We start from the raw sequence: 13,837 nt of genomic DNA, 5'->3' as shown, positions 1-13,837 counted from the left end.
GGCACTTTTTCGAACATGTTTGGGGGACCTTGAGTTGTTCCCCTCTTAGTGCGGGTTGCTTTTGCACTTTGTCGAACATGTTCGGAAAACATCGAGTTGTTCCCGTCTTAGTGCGGGAGTACTCGGCACTTTGTCGAACATGTTCAAGAGACCTGGAGTTGTTCCCCTCTTAGTGCGGGTTGACTGGGCACTTTGTCGAACATGTTCGGGAGACCTCGAGTATTTCCTCTCTTAGTGCGGGTTGACTGGGCACTTTGTCGAACATGTTCGGGAGACCTCGAGTTGTTCCCCTCTTAGTGCGGGTTGACTGGGCACTTTGTTCAACATGTTCGGAAAACATCGAGTTGTTCCCCTCTTAGTGCGGGTTTACTGTGGACTTTGTCAAACATGTTTGGGAGACCTCGAGTATTTCCCCTCTTAGTGCGGGTTGACTTGGAACTTTGTTGAACATGTTCGGGAGACCTCGGGTTGTTCCCCTTTTAGTGCGGGTTGACTTGGCACTTTGTCGAACATGTTCGGGAGACCTTGATTCCTTCGCCTCTTGGTAGCGATCTAAATCGCGACTTTTTTGGACATGTTCGAGAGAACTCGTTTTCCTCTCATCTTAGTCCGGGTCGAAAGCGCAACTTCTCCGAACATGTTCGAGAGACCTTTTGGTATTTGCCTCTTCTGCCATTTATGTTCGAGAGACATCGATATGCTCCGCGTTCTCCTGAACATGTTCGGGAGACCTCGAGTTGTTGGCTTTTTCCGCGGACATGTTCGAGAGACCTGGACTTGTCCTCTTCTTTGGTCGACTGCTCCGAGGATGTTTGAGTGTCGGAAAAAAAAGAAACAAATCGTAGAACAAGGGCTTAATCTCAGCAGATCGTAGCAACAAGGCTACTCTACTGCTTACAATACCCCGTTCTTTATTTAAGTCATCTGCAAATGATTTAGCTCTGGAAAATTTAGATTTTGATCGTTGTAGTGCTTTGGAGCATTGTCTACTCAGTGGGCATGTTGTGACGCAGGAGGCGCGAATGATCGCGTCTCTATTCGTGTTCGCTTAAGTCGTCCAGAGAAAAGGAATTGTTGCGTTCTAACACGGATTCTGATTTAGAGGCGTTCAATCATAATCCAACAGATGGTAGCTTTGCACCATTGTCTTTTCAGGCAAGTGCATGCGCCAATTGTCTGAATCTGCAGTTCCTCTCGTACTGAGCAGAATTACTCTTGCAACAACCATTCAACAGTAGGGTAAAACTAACCTGCTTCACGACGGTCTAAACCAAGCTCACGTTTCCTATTGGCGGGTGAACAATCCGACGCTTGGCGAATTCTGCTTCGCAATGATAGGAAGAGCCGACATCGAAGAATCAAAAAGCAACGTCACTATGAACGCTTGGCTGCCACAAGCCAGTTATTAAACTTCACAGTGTCTTATACGGACTTAACTCAGTTAGTCTCTCTTTATTCCTCTTTTAATGTCTTATATTGACAATATATTGACACTATATTGTCATATAAGATAATGGTAACTTTTCCAAAGTTTTGAAACACCCACTTTTCAAAGGCAATTTTTAAAGTCGATCCATAGACAAACTTTGTCGCAAAGTTTAATAAAATTGTAATGGTAGGAACAATTTTTTTTTTCGAATTTTGTTTTATTTTTTTTACTATAGATTTTTTAATATACTGTACAACCACATAGAACATATCATTTATTGAAACTGAACACATACAGTAAATTTTACCACACAAATTACAGTCTTAAGTGAACTTTGGAAATGTCATATTCATGGTCAAGTGAAGATGCCAAATCATTTTGGGAAAAACGTAAAAGCTGTACAGTATTTTGCTATTTATTTATTTATTTATTTATTAGTCGAATATTTATACAGGATAAAATCACTTCAGTTCGATTAAGAACTGTTATCAATGTGGGTCCTGTAAATATAGGATAATAAAATATAGTTAAGAATTACATACTGTATATACCTAAGATTAAAAATAAAGAAGACAAGTTTTTACGCTATATACAAGTCATAAAAGGTTTAAAAAGTATTACTCATTGAAAGTGTTCGTTCAAGAGTTTATCAAATGAGTTATAACATTCAGTTTTACGAATATTCAGAGGCAAGCTATTGTACAGCTTGGCTCCCATGAAGTAGAGTGATCCTCTAGCGTACTCCAATCTAATCTTTGGCACTTTTAGCTGATATCCCTGATTTCTGGTCGCCTTGTTATGCGTTTGTATCTCAAAATAGTTCACAAAATTTGAGATAATGTTTCCATTTATACATTGTCGAACTACCTGACATGTTCTTATTTGATTTGTGACAGATGGCGGTTTGATCTCAAGGTTACTGTTAGGTTTTAATGTAATAATCTCCAGTGCACGTTTATGGAATGCCAAAAGTTTTTCTTCTCGAGTCTTGCTTACTTTCAAATGCATTAGACCACAGTACGTTAGTATCGGTAGAACCATACCTTGATATATTGCCTTTGTTGCTGTAGTAGTTAGGAAAGGTCGTATCTTTCTTAGTAATCTCAGTCTCCCACATGCTTTTTTGTAAATAAAATCAAAGTTAGAATTCATATTTAATGAGTGATCAAGATCAACACCCAGGTATTTATATGTTGTCGTAGAATTATTCACCTGATTTCTGTACATTACATTTAACGATTTTGGATATTGTGCCAGATTCTTGGCAGTCCCAAACAGCATTGTTTCCGTTTTACCCGGGTTTGTATTTAGGATAAGCTCGTTCTTCGTACACCAATCCGCAATTGATTTCATGTCAGATGAAAGACGAGTTTCAATAATAAAAGTGTCTTTTCCAGCAACGTAAATCACGGTGTCATCTGCATAGATGATAACATTAGAGTGTTTAAGACATGTTGAAAAATCATTAAAAAAGACAACAAAAAGGAGAGGGCCAAGAATGGACCCCTGAGGCACACCAGACGTAACCCTTTCAGCTGTCGATAAGCAGTTTTTATATTGTACTTGCTGGGATCGATTAAAAAGATAATCCTGAAACCACTGATATTCTTCTTCGGAAATGCCATAACTCTCAAGCTTATTCAAAAAGGTTCCATGGTTGAGGGTATCAAATGCTTTAGTAAGATCTATAAACACGGTGCCAACTAGTTTACCTTCGTCAACCTTTCTCTTAATATTATCAGTAAAAAACGTTGCGGCTAACTCGGTAGATCGTCCTTTACGGAAGCCAAATTGACTATCGTGCAGAAGATTATTGTTATTTAGATATGCAGATAGCTGATTATGAACCAGTTTTTCAATTACTTTGGATATGGTTGGAATCACTGAGATCGGACGGTAGTTTTTAATGCTGTCATACGACCTTGTTTTAGGTATCGGTACGAGTTTAAAAAGTGGGAAAAACACCTGTGCTCAAAGAACTATTTATGATACGAGTCAAAGGTAAAGCAATAATATTAGCACAATCTTTCAACAGATATCCCGGTATATTGTCCAGGCCAATAGATTTCTTTCGCTTTAGTGATTTGAGCTGCTTACACACTTGCTGGACATTTACTTCTTTAAATCTAAAACAGCAATCTGTTCTTAAATTTTGTTTTTCTTGAAAGGTCCAAATGCAGTCTCGTAACAGAAAAGCTTTCTTCTTTAACGTTGATACTATTGTACTGAAATACGAGCAAAAGGCATTCGAAATTAGTGACGGTTCAGAGGTGTAAACAGAGTCAATGTTGAACATAGGGAAAGATAATGTAGCAGGATTGTTCGGATATAACTTTTTAATTGTGTTCCAGAAGCTGTCCAAATTGTTTGAAGTTTCGTTCAACAGATCTCTATAGTAAGCTTGTTTTGATTTATTCAGCAAAGAGTTAACTTGATTGCGTTTGGTCTTATAGGCAAGCATATCAGCCTCTGATTTAGTTTTCCTGAATTTGCATAACAACATATTGCGGTTGTACATTGCCTTTTTTATCTCATCTGTCAGCCATGGAGATGGTTTTCCACGGATGCGTTTCCTTATAACAGGAGCAACCTTATCAAAACATGTTAAAACAATATCTTTCATATAATCCCAGGCACAATTTACATCATCTGTTTCATAGACAGGTGACCAATCATGCTTACGCAGTTCGTCACACATCAGCTCCTTGTTATAATTTTTCGTGTTTCGACAGTTTATAACCTTTGACGCATATTTATAATGATTTAGTTTCCTTACACAGCCAATTAAATCATGGTCACTGAATGCAATTGGAACAACATCCGTATGAGCAATAACTGAAGGGTTATTAGTGATAATAACATCAATTAATGTGCTGGTATTTAGGGTTGTCCGGGTAGCTTTCTTCACGATTTGTTTAAATCCATTTACCGAGATAATTCGTTTTATTTCAGGATGATCTTCTCTTCTGAGATAATTGACATTCAAATCCCCTAGGACAATTACTTCTTTAGAGTCAACCACATGTAACATATTTGCAAATAAGCTATTGAAATTTGCATGGAAATAAGATGAACAGTCCGGAGGCCGATAAATAACACACATCAGAAAACTTTTCGACTTAATCGGAAATATCTCAAGCCATACAGACTCCAACTCAGTTTCCAGATCATGTCTTCTTGTCCAGTTTATCCTATCCGAAATATAAATACCAACACCACCTCCCAAACCATTGCATCGAGATCGGCTGATAAATGAATAACCCCCAATAGAGTACAATTCTTCGGGTTCGTCTTGTATATGTGTTTCGGTAAGAGCGAGAAAATCAACCTTGTCGTAGGTCGTAAGAAGTTCCGTAACATGCAGTAAATTATACCACAAACCTCGCACGTTTAAATGAAGACACTTCAAGCCACGCTGTCTGATTAGGCGTTCTAGTTCTGGATTATTAGCCGAGACGTATTCATTCTCTGGTCCAGGACAGAGTTCAATATCACCACCAAGCAATAACAACAATCGTAAATCAAGCTTCTTTCCAACATGATGGACATCACTGATCTGCTGATAACACCATAACGATTCAGATACTAGCGATTGATTTGCATCAGTCATTTCTTCGCCATAAAAAGAGTAACAAATTGAGTTTGCCGTACTAAAACTAGGTTTCTTTAAGCAGAAAATTAAAAATAACTGCAGAGCAATTTTCAGCATGACCGGTATGACCACCATTTTGACTTTTTAATGATAATAGCATCAATGAGAAATAGTAGCATCAATGAGAAAGTAGCAGAATATAATGATTATTTGCAAAAACATTTGCAAGCTGAGGAACAGAAAAAGTGTTTGTATATTTAACAGCATAATTTTACACCTCTTCCAGTAAATGCCATTGCAGTTAATTATGTATCCAAAGTATCGTCTGACATAAAATTTTGGTGCTGTTATAGCTCATGGACATTCTGTTCATCATGCAACTCTTTGAAAACAAAAATTATGCCACATAATATGCTTAAACGGCCTGCAATACCCCAATGAAGACATGCATTTGCAAAGACACTCGATATGTTGTTCCGTTGTATGAAAAAATCCCACAAGTGCTTTTAAATTTATCTAAAGCAGATCTTAATGTTTTGAGGCCATTTTATTCAATAATTGAAGCATATGAACGGCAGCAACATGGCTATCGTGTGAAAAGTTGCCCAATTTAGTTGGTACATGCTGACATGTCAGTTGAGGACAAAATAAATGAATTGGGGGATGAAGTGTCAAAGACACGTTGCTTCAATGCCTACAGATATCTCATGTCTTCTGAAAAATCATCCTATGAACATTTTGTTGAACTAAGGCAATATCTTAAAGAAAACAATGAATCTTTAAACTTATTTAACTTTTAACAAACACAAGGCATTGAATGTGCGCTTTGGTCAAATTTGTATCCCTTTACAGAGTGGTGCGAAAGTACAATAACAGATAGTGGCTCACGGCGAAGCTGTAAGGTTTCTTTCAACACAAAATTACTATCTGAAATATTAGATTATGGTTTGCATTTTGACTTATTGCAATTTCAATATGATAGGTGGTTGTATAAAACTGTTAGTGGGGCAATTAATACAGCTCGTATGTTGAAATGCTCTCCAGCCCGTGCACTTGAGACAAAAGTCTTCTCTGCAACATATTGGCAATGGCAACACCGCTACATACTTGATGCTGTTGATCAGTTTGGATTACCTGACATCTTCATAACGATAAGTCCAGTGGTCTTTGAGTGGTCTTTTTCTTTTCCAAAATGGCTAGAAGATATTAGGCTTAAAACCGGTAATGGGCCAACGAAATTGGCGGGTTTTGAAACAGCTCATGTAGTGCATGTTTTAGCACAAGTAATCAGGGGGTATCCTTGTGGCAGTAATTCTTCTGACTGGAGCAACCATGTCTTTAGCTATAACTCCATGAAAAGTCCTGCAAATGTTAAGACCTATTTTTACAGATTTGAGTTTCAACAGCGAGGTACAGCCCACTTACATTTACTAGTTTGGTTAAAAAATATAACAAAGATAAAGCATGAAATCATTCGTGCAGATATTCCAAAAGACAATGCTGATCTCTCCTATCTTGTTAGCAAACATCAGCAATCTGATAAGCCATCTTCTTCACTAAAATTGCAAGAGGAAGAGTCCTATTTTAGAAAACAAGAGAATGGAACAACATTTAACCTAAAGCATCCTGCTGATGCTTTTAAATGCAATTTGAGGGCATATATTGCAACAATCTTACCTGCTCTTGAATGCTCAATGGACTTTCAAACAACTGACAACCGAGCGATGTTACTTAAATATGTCACTTCTTATGTAACAAAATGGCAAGATGGCATAGGCATTGATGGGTTGTATTCACGCAATGTATCTGGCGGTCAGGCTGCAATTCGGTTTGTCATGGATACAAAACCGGCAGAACCCGAGATGTGGCTTGCACTGTCCTCCACAAAGATATCTTGGTCATGCAGCAGAACAAAAAGATATGCTGTACCGACTGAAGACAGGGCTAGTGCAGACAAAACGGCTGAAAAATATTGTAATAGACCATCTAAGATGAATGAAATGTCACTATTAGAATGGTTACGTACTGTTGACCATGCAAAGCAAGAACCTAAAGAGTATAAGAATGGTACTACACTAGTAGGCTTAAAAATGCTTTCAATTTTTAATAGCCAATATTTCCTCCAATATCTGTTTATGCATAAACCACATAGACATATTTTTGAGTTGCAACATCCCCAACATGACAAGCTGCCGGTACATTTGCAATGGTTGGCATCTGCTAAACATCACTGCTCAGAATTCTGGGAAAATGATGATATTATTTGTAAATACTTTCACAAACAAGGTAATCGTGATGTTTTTGTTACAACTGTTTTGGCATATACTCACACAGTAGCTGATAGCTACTTTCTTGTGCAAATGCAAATTTTGTCACCATTATCATTTGATGATTGCTCAGGTAATGAGAGCAACACTTTAAATCTCGACATATATCAAAAACCATTCAAAACCATATTTTGTCTTGTATTAAGAAAAGAACGCAATAATATTCCACATTTAATCTCTCTGCACAAAGTGATGATGACATAGAAGATAATTTTGATGAAGAGGATGATCGTCATTTTGAGCTCGACACTTTGAATAAGGAAAACTTAGACTCTTTTTTTGATATGCTTAATGTTGACTGGAAAGTGCCTGCTCTTGTTACTGGTGATGCAGGGTGTGGAAAATCGTACACCATAAAATCAATTGTCAATCACCTAGTACGAAATTAATACAACATACTTGTGGCAGCACCAACTGGTCTATTAGCTGCTGGATTCAAAGCATCATTACCAGATCAAGTTACATGTGATACAGTTCATGCCTCATTTCATTATCCAGTTGAATCAGATAGAACACCATCAATTAATTGGCATCTCTCGAACTTTGATTTAATAATCATTGATGAAATTTCAATTGTGCCGCAGCCTATTTTTCAACACATTCTGAAGACATTTAACGTTCTTCTTTTTCGGCCAGTATTTTTAGTCTCGGGTGATGCACACGCCGGGTCAGCAAGGTCAAAAAATGTGTCATGGCATTGAAGCCAAAAATTCTGTTCAACCGCGCGTGTTTGGGAGGCAGTCTGGTTACTAGGAAGTAACGACATAAACATGCGGCGCTTGTGAGAAATTGATACAGGGTACGGACAAAATGGAGGGAAAATCGAAACGTTCAGAATTTGGGCTTCAAATTGATACCTAATATACCCAATAAAACCATCTTTATGCATTCATATAATCCAAGACAAAGTAGCCTATTTGCGTAATGTGAATTTACTGTGAAAATAGCCGTATTTCGGCTCCATAAAACTTTTGCGTTTCATGTATAAACAAGATATATGGGCGCTTGATAGAATGCCTGTTATCGAGGTGAGAATCGTATGTTTTTTGTTTTTCGTGTTTATCTTGCATTTAGCTGAAATATAAAATTTAGTGTGTCAACTTTTTGACAAACCATCATGTTGAATATGAATATGTGTACTTTTATGTAGAAACCGCAGCGCATGATATGCGTGCAGCCATCAATAAGATGTGTTTGCGCTTCTTAGATTCCTAATTGTCAAGGTATTAAGAACCCTGATATACTGTTTTTTGCGTCTGTCCTATTCCGCAGATAAAAAGATGTTGTTTAGTCGATAAATGATTCAGTCGACTTCCAGCCATATAATAAGCTGTATTGTTTATATTAGTAGCTTTACGTAATATTAGTGGAAAATGCTGAGTGTTATGAAAGCTAAGAAGTCACAGAACGCGTTGCTTGCAGCAGTGAAATCTGTCTTTAAAAAAGAAATCCGACTAAAACAGCAGAAAGTACGAAGGTTTAAGTCAAAGGTAGACGCATTTTTATAGTGTAATATATATAGCAGACAGACACTTAACCTGTGACTTTCATTGACATTGTTTACATTTTTGGTTATGCGTGTATTTGCATTTTAAGCGAGCATAACTTCATTCCTATATTTACTATAATTCATTCAGAGTGTGTATTAACATACAACATTCATGCTTCATGATGTTTAAGTAATAACTAGAGTATGAAGCTTAATTTAGATGAGTTAAGCAAATGTTCAAATGCTAACATTTCAAATGAATCTCAGATATTTATACTGTACATGAATTTCGATGCGCTAGTTGGCCTAGTTTATGCAGCCTGAATACTTGTAAAACTGGTACAAAATGTTCTTGCATAGTCACCTATGCAGTGACTGTGTACATTTCCCGGTGTCTGTATACTTGACACAGACAGCGTCATCTAAGATACCAAAAGAGGTAGAACCACCGCTTACGCCGTATTGAAAGGCATAATATAAAAGCTTTAGCATATCGCGCGCAAATTCGATGACCCACGGCTTGTGAAAATTCTGCCAATAAATCATCCATAGATTCACCAATTTTATCCAAACTGAAACTTCAGAAGCAAGCATCGGCTCAGTACGAATATTGGTACCAGAAAGTACATCTAAATTGTTCTCTGGACCTTTGATTAAGAGGCATCTTCTATATATTAATTCAAGGGATGCGAGAGCTTCGCATTGAAATTTTGCTGCGTCAATTGTGGCATTATACCAATTAAACAATTCCAACGATTCATTTAAAACACTGTTAAATGAACTGGGATTATTTTCGGTAGAAATAGCATCATCTTTGTCAAAAGAAACGGCTTCAATACCCTCGTCAAAAGTGAAGTGTTCTTATCTTGACGCCATTTTCAAATTTGTTTACTTTTTGACGAACTACCGCAGAGCGATATAGCTTAGTAGCGCTGACGCTCTTGAGACATTTTTCGGAGTTGCTGACCCGGCGTGGCAGGACAACAGCAACCATTCTCCCGTAAAAACGGAAAAATAATGCAATTGCCTAGTGCTTTTGATGATGAATCTTTTCTAAGTTCTTCCTACAAATACAGATTACGGAATCAGCATCGCATAGGTGATAGTGAGTACTTTAACTTCCTGAATCATGTAAGAAATTGGGTACGAACACAGGAATGCCTTGATGAAATTCAGGAAGGAAAGGTTATTGCGACCGGTGACATTGTAAATGATAATCATATAATGGAGGCATATAGACAGCACAATTTTAACGTTCACCAAATATGCTGCAAATAGAGCAAATGATGTTGTCATCACCAGGATCTTTAAAGAGCAAAGCCCAATTGCCAGATTACAACTTGATTGTGATCTACCTCCCATTGATATTTTCATGGGCATGCGCGTAATAATTACCCAAAACAGAAATAAGGGATGTGGAGTGATTAATGGACAATTAGCTTACATACATATGGTCCAAAATAACTCAGTCTTTTTGCGATTACCTTCCGAAAAAATTGTTTCGATGTACCCAGTAACCATTAAATGAAATGGGATATCGAAAACATTGTATCCCTTTGCCCAAGCCTATGCTACAACAATTTGCAAAGCACAGGGTCAAAGACTGACAAAAGCAGTTGTTTGGTTTGACATTGATGTTATACCTCCTGGTACTGCATATGTAGCCGTGTCAAGAGTAAAATGCCAAAAGGATATACACTTTATGACCAAGCTTAAACCAAATTTCTTTACTCCAGTTAAAAAACTTGCGCAATTATCTTGATCATTTGTTGTTCTTTTACATGTTATTTGTACTAGGAGTCCTATTGCATTACATGGAGGTTGCCCTTGCTGACTAAATAAATTTAAACCAAAGCAATTTTTACATACCAAGAAAGCAATATTTCAATGTCAGAAACTAAATATACAAATTTAACAAAACCATGTGCTCTTCTTTTAGATGTTTTCAAAGGCCAAGTCAGGAGGAGAATCAGCTAGTAAATGTGTAAATTATTTCCGCCATTTCCCAACATCGTTCCTGAAACCCTATGGGGAAGCAGAAAAAAATTTAACGGAAGAGCTTGTAATCAAAAGGCTCAATCATTACAACTGCGAGTGGCTCAGAAGACCTGAGACAGGTGCCAGTGAATTCGCTGAGACTATCCAGAAAAATATGAAAGCCCTGTGAGAAGAAGAGTCCCCTTATCACAAGAAGACAAAGATTGCTGCCATGGTGGAGAACATGCAACCTTTGCTCGAAGCATTGAAAAAGCTCGACACCAAAAGTAATCAGGAGTCACCACCAAGCAAAGATGACATAAAGTCATTCTTACAAGTTATGCTGCAAGATAATTCATCTGTAGATGAATTTTTTCAGAAAATGTTTCGTGTTGGTGGAATGATGTTTCTTGTTGGGGCGCATTACTCAACTATAAAACATCTACTAACAAATCCCGAATTTTATGCAGAAAAATCCCTTGATACCTACTCAAAAAACTGAAAGAATTCAAAAATGCGCCCACCGTAAAGGGAATGCGGACAATGCTCACAAACGCATGCTGTAAACCAACCACAGCCTCATCAACTTCGACCACCAGAGGAACAAAGCGAAATCTTCTTCAGCAACTTGAGTCATCATCTGATGGTCAGGATGATGTCCAACAAGATGATGCTACTCCGCCTATTGCAACGACCACAAAAAGGTCGAAGAGATCTCATTCCTCCAAGAGGAGGAAATAAAAAATAAAATGCAATTAATTATCTGCATGGAAATTTATTATTGAGTTCCTTTATATAAAGAGACAATAAAAAGTGTTTTTGCGTTTTCGAAAAGTGTTCCAAAATGAAGAATATAAATCCGTCTTGTTATTTTAAACATTCTTATATTGTTATTAAGTGTTTATTAATTTTTTAAACAAATTAAAAACCAATTGTTAAATATTTTGCGTACTATTGTTACAATATTTGACACTTCATAAATATTTGTAACATCGTTGTGTTATATAAACAAAACAGTTGCGTTTTTGTGTCTTAAGAATGTTTGAAAAACGTATTAACGAAATTTGTAAATAATAGAAAAATCAAAACCGTTTATTTAATAATTCAAACATAATTTTTCAAAAATTTGTCGAAATATTTTGATTAAATGAGGAATACTATGAGTAAAATTATCTGTTCGTATTAATATCTTATTATTAAGAAATAAATATAGAAAACTTTTTTGACTGATTAGCAGAATGTACAACTAATAATAAAAGTACAAGTATAGATTTTGATAAGCTAATAGGAAAAATAATATTATATCTAAGGTAAAAACGTTCTAATTGAGCCGTTAAACGATGTATCATATTACATGATGACTATTGACAACCGCCTAGAGGCTAAGAGCTAAGATGCATGTTTCATGCATTTTAAAGATTTTTATTGCCACATGTTAACATTGATTTCCTATTTTAGGAACATAATATGACAGATTTTAGAATCTAATGATGCAGACATCATACATCTAATAAAATCATATGCATAACCCATGCCTCTTGTATCTCAAATGGCAAAGAAATTCACAAGTTAAAAATATCAGATTATTTGAAGATTTTAAAATGCTATCAGAAAAGCATGACAAAGAAATGTCAAACATATCTATCATAATATAGGAGAATAAACAACACGAAAAAGAAGCTTCATCAACAGTGACAAAATTAAAATACCAAAGAGGATGTACAAGTAATTTCCATTAACTGCTGCATCATGTTACGTGATGACTACTGACAACCTTTAAAGGCGCTACAGCAATCGGGACAAACTTCCATTGCCTTACCTTGCGCCTGCCCCGTCGCACCAACATGCTGATGTTTCCATTTGCGGTGGCTTATTAGGGCACTCCTGGTTTTAAAACCGACACCACATTCCGGGCAGGGATGCATATTGATCACAGTCCAATATCAACGAAAACTGCGAAGTGGCAGTCAGAAGCCTTATAGAGACAAGGCTTTTTCTCACAATAATTTTATCAAAATTGACTGCAAATGCCGGAGCACTGGCCTTATTAGCTTCACTCGAGTGAGTAGTTCTTAAGGAACCACCGTTGGAGGCTTACAGCATACACACTCTAAGCTACTAACCTTACGCACCACGTTGGAGGTTAGGCCAGTTACCTGATAATCAGGTGGGACTTGTAGATGGAAATAGGGTTGAACTTTTTCGCTCAGATGGTATATTAATGAAAAGGAGGGGCCGCAACCCAAGTCCAATTCTGCTCAGTTTTCAGCAATTTTTAGCTTCAACCTTTGCAAGCGAGCTCTTGCCTTTAAGTCTCACGCATCATGTCAGGCAGCGTAAGAGAGTCATAGTTACTCCGCCGGTTTAACCCACGCTTGGGATGAATTACTTCACTTTGACATTCAGAGCACTGGGAGAGAAATAACATTGCGTCAACACCAAGTCACCAGCCATCGCAATGCTTTGTTTTAATTAAACAGTCGGATTCCCCTTGTCCGTTCCAGTTCTAAGTTGGTTGTTAATCGCCTGCCGAATCGACCTGATGGTCACAGCTGTGTCTTTGTATTCTTTATTAATTTCATAATGAGATATCACTCATTTCAAAAAACCTAAAATCTCAACCAAAACATTTTAGGTAATGATTTACCTATCAAAAGAGAGCCCATATCATGAGAAGTCTAATGGTATTTGATTCATTCTTATACAACGTTTGGTTGCAGAGATATGAGAAAAAGTGTCTTTGTATTCTTTATAAATTTCATTATGACATATCACTCATTTTAAAAAACCTAAAATGTGAACCAAAATTTTTTAAATGATGATTTACCTATCAAAAGAGAGCCCATGTCATGAGAAGTCTAATGGTATTTGATTCATTCTTATACAATTTTTGGTTGCAGAGATATGAGCAAAAGTGTCTTTGTATTCTTTATAAATTTCATTATGAGATATCACTCATTTTAAAAAACCTAAAATCTGAACCAAAACATTTTAGGTAATGATTTACCTATCAAACGAGAGCC

The sequence above is a fragment of the Dendronephthya gigantea genome, unplaced genomic scaffold (assembly GCF_004324835.1).
Source record: "Dendronephthya gigantea isolate DGI-Jeju-01 unplaced genomic scaffold, DenGig_1.0 000256F, whole genome shotgun sequence".
Taxonomy (NCBI): Eukaryota; Metazoa; Cnidaria; class Anthozoa; order Malacalcyonacea; family Nephtheidae; genus Dendronephthya; species Dendronephthya gigantea.
This window is presented reverse-complemented; position numbering follows the sequence as displayed.